The sequence below is a fragment of the Larus michahellis genome, chromosome 6 (assembly GCF_964199755.1).
Source record: "Larus michahellis chromosome 6, bLarMic1.1, whole genome shotgun sequence".
NCBI lineage: Eukaryota > Metazoa > Chordata > Aves > Charadriiformes > Laridae > Larus > Larus michahellis.
In genome coordinates, this window is record NC_133901.1 from 36,591,353 (window position 1) to 36,595,338 (window position 3,986).

Sequence of the window (3,986 nt, forward strand, 5' to 3'; positions counted from 1 at the left end):
CTCTCTGCCTGCTGGCCCAGGGCTTGGCGTGGCTTCTGCCTCCAGAAGGGAAGGAGGTGTGGAGAGCAGCATGGCTTGGCAAAGCTCACCAGCCCCCACCCCGGCACGGCTCTGCGCAGTCAGGTGAGCTGCTGGAAAATAGCACGGCCCTTCCTCCAGCCCTCGCTCCCCTGGGCAGGGTCATTTCAGAGGCAGCAACAGAGAAAGCAGAGGTCTGCGCTCCCAGAGGGAAGGAGGGAGCCTTCCTCCAGGTCTGCGCTCCCAGAGCGAGGGACGGAGCCTTCCTCCCACCCCACATCCATGCAGACGGGGGGGAAAAAAGGCACACGCCGAAGGTGCCTGCTATGCTACCGAGTCCTTTCCCCTTCCACTTCCCCAGCCCTTTGATTGGGTTTGCTCTCTTTAATTTTGTTTTCCTGTCAGAAGGCAAGTCCGAGCTGTGCCCCCAGTGATGCTCAGACTCCACCGTGGCCAAATGAGTTCCAAATTACTCGGAATGAGCTGCGTGCCCCCAGCCCCATCTTCCCTGCCCGCCCAGCCGTCGGGGAGAAATCCTATTTCCACGCAGCTCCTCAGCCTGCCTTTATCTGTCTGGGTAAGCTCTTTGCTCCTTACAGCTTAAATGCCTCACCCTTGTGATGCACGGGCACGCAGAAAAGCCCGCTTTAGGTTTCTGTGTGGGATAAACGAGTCACACTGGGGCTAAACTTGGATGGGAACTGACATTTCGGCTGGTTGCCTCTCGTTTTTTCCCCTGTGCACTTGGGAGATGCCCAGGGCTGCTTGCTGGGAGCAGGGGAGCATCGCCAGGGGCTTAAAACACTGGTCCATGCCAGGGCTTGCTGAGTGCAGAAGCTCCGTTTCCTGTAATGCCTGGTGGGCATGGGATGCTGGGGTGTTCAACCCTTCGTTTTGCCAGGGATGGAGAAGGATCCCAGGCTGTTCTGACCCTTGGGTGAGGGAGATGCCTCCTCTCAGCCACAGATGTCTGTTCAGGGAGGAAAAGGACACAAAACACAGGTGAGAAGCGATGTGGAGATTGGCACACACCAGTGCCAGGTCACTTTGGCATGGTTTGGGCATGACCTGATAGCATCCCTGGGGGGTCAGGCAGGATGAGGCGGTGCAAACCTCCCCAGAAGGGCTCAGGAGGCAGCACAGGGGGAAGAGCCCCCGGCATGACGGCAATCTCCATCTCCATGGGCCCCATCTCTCCCGCTGGGTGCCCGGACCGGGCTCTTGCCGGGTGTCAGATGGCCTCACGGAAACAAATTATCGCCTTGGCTGGGGAGGTTGATGTGATTTCATTTACTGCTGCTTTTACCAGCCGCGCTTGGTGCCCAGCAGGACCCGGGCAGCGTGGCTGCGCCGGGGGAAGGAGCAGAGATGGCAGAGGATGTGTCCCCCCCCGGGAGCTGAACTCAATTTTACCCACTCTCACAGCTCCTGTGGAGAGGGATTTGCTGTAATCACATGCATAGCTGGAGGGAAAGTGGGAAATCCCATGGCACGGGGTGGCCGGGCAGAACAGGGTCCCCTGCAGGAGCCCCCTCCCTCCCAGCCACCAGCCTTGTCCCCATGGAAAGGCTCCAGCCGTGACCCCAGCTCCTGGCAGGGACCAGAAATGGTGGCAGGGCTGGTGGATGCTGCCTCCGCTTCACCTCTTTCATCCCTCTGGGGGAGCTGCATCCATACCCCCACCAAGCGCCAGGATAGGGACACAGAGGGACATCCCCTGACCCCACAGCAGCCCCCAGCTTTACGTCACGGAGCCCCCTCTTGCAGGACCTGCCATCCCACCACTGCGCCAAGCCACCCGGACACATCACCAGATGCTGTTACTCCAGCAGATGAGTGGGAAACGAGTTAACTTGCTAAAACTTTCCAGCTTCACATCTGAAAATCTGTGTTTTGTTGGCAAACGGGTAGTACATCTGATAAAATGAACCTCATCTTTACTCCAAAGCTGATTTATTTATTTATTTATCCCACACACACACCAGGGGCTCTGGTAACTGCTGCTTTGCTGCTTATTTCTTGTGCTCTTATTTTCACCAGAAAGCCCACAACAAAGACACGGTGCAAATGCCTGATGGGGGGAAAGAACAGAAGCCAAGAGGAGCGGCGATGGGAAATAGTTGGGGTGACACAGAAGTCAGGCAGGAGCCAAGGCAGCGCAGCCCTGCCAGCCGCGGGTGCCGGGAAGAGCCCCGCAAGGACGTGCCTTCTCCGGGGATGGGATGCTGGATACTGGTACCGCACCGGCCATGGGTCTCCCTGCAAGGTAGGACTTGTGTTAGCCCTTTTTCTTGTGAGAGACGGGATTTTAGCACCTGCGCTCAAGGAGAGCAGCAGCCTGCCGTGCTCGGGCTTGTTGATGGCGCGGGTGGCGAAGGAGTGAGGATGGGCTGAGTAAAAGAGCTTTGCTATCACAAAGAGGGGGGGGGGGGAAACCCCAAACCTGGCCAGGCTCAGCCCCTCCTGAGACTATACGGTGTGTGCCGGTGTATATATTTAGGTTTTGGTTAGTTTTCCTTGCCTCCCGGCAGCCCGGAGTGGTACCCTGGAGACCCAGGCTGCAGGGATGTGCAGGGGTACCCAGTGCCTGTGGTGGTGGCTTAATGGGGAAGGCACTCGATTAGGGCTTGTGTCTATTGGTCTGGGTGATAATGCCACTACAATGGTTGGTGGTGGCAGGGGGGAAACAACATGAAAGCAAGGGATAGATGGAGATTTAATTGGATAATTCTCACTGAAGCATCTCCTGGTTAACCAGCCTCAACCCCACCTGCATCTTTACATTATTTTGCATGTTAACAGGGTCCGCATCCTGTGAAGTGGCTCGTGGGGCGTGAGGGGGTTATTAAACCTGGCAGCACCGCTCCCATTTGTCTTTCCGGGTAAGTAGAGGATGTAACTGGATGTCCGTGCTCCTCTCCAGCAGCCCTTGTGGAGCCAGATGCCCGGGCTCTTCCTTAGGATGCCCGCACACAGAGTTGGAGCAAAACGCAGCCATTGAGGAGCTTGGGCAGCTCTAGTGTCATCGTGAGCAGATGCTCTCCACCAGCAGAGAGAGAAATGATGGGGCTTTAACATACACCACCACCTCCATCAGCGTGAACAAACAGGAGCCCTGGCTTTATTTTGCCTTTTCCCCTGCACCTGACCGATGAGCAATATCACGAAGCAGGGTGGTGGGAGCAGAATCATAGAATAGTTGAGGCTGGAAGGGACCTTCGAGATCATCAAGTTCAACCGTTAACCCAGTGCTGCCAAGTCCACTGCTAATCTGTGTCCCTCAGCATGACATGTCTTTTAAATCCCTCCAGGGATGGTGACTCCACCACTTCCCTGGGCAGCCTCTTCCAAGGCTTGACAACCCTTTTGGGGAAGAAATGTCTCCTAATATCCATCCTAAACCTCCCCTGGTGCAACTTGAGGCCGTTTCCTCTTGTCCCATCGCCTGTTCCTTGGGAGAAGAAACCGAACCCCCCTGGCTACCCCCTCCTTTCAGGGGGTTGTAGGGAGCGAGAAGGTCTCCCCTCAGCCTCCTTTTCTCCAGGCTGAACACCCCCAGCTCCCTCAGCCGCTCCTCACAGGACTTGAGCTCCAGACCCCTCACCAGCTCCGTTGCCCTTCTCTGGGCACACTTCAGCCCCTCAGTGTCTGTCTTGCGGTGAGGAATGGAGCAACCAGGACAACTGCAAATGTCTGGGCTTGTTTATTTCACTCTCCTTAATTATCCAAAACCAACCTGAGTGCATGGGTTGGTTTCTCCCAAGGCTGGGCTGGGCACAGGCATTAAGCCGGGTGGGAAAGACCTGCAAGAGACGGTCACGCACAAATGCTTAAAAAAAAAAAAAAATACATATATATCACTGGCAATTTCTGGAGTTCTTCCTATCCCAGACAACCTGACCTTCAATTTGTCGAACTTCATCCCACGATTTTAATGGTTGTTGGTGCAAACGCAAGCCAGTTGTTCC

At 55.9% G+C, this 3,986-nt stretch overlaps 1 long non-coding RNA gene across 1 annotated transcript; it reads left to right on the forward strand.

Annotated features, from left to right (window-relative positions):
• Positions 1-467: 467 nt before the first annotated feature.
• LOC141744816 (uncharacterized) lies at positions 468-2,860 on the forward strand. Its single transcript, XR_012587584.1, has 3 exons — positions 468-595; positions 2,059-2,284; positions 2,821-2,860. It is a non-coding gene; the product is annotated as an uncharacterized LOC141744816 (long non-coding RNA).
• The last annotated feature ends 1,126 nt before the right edge of the window (positions 2,861-3,986 follow it).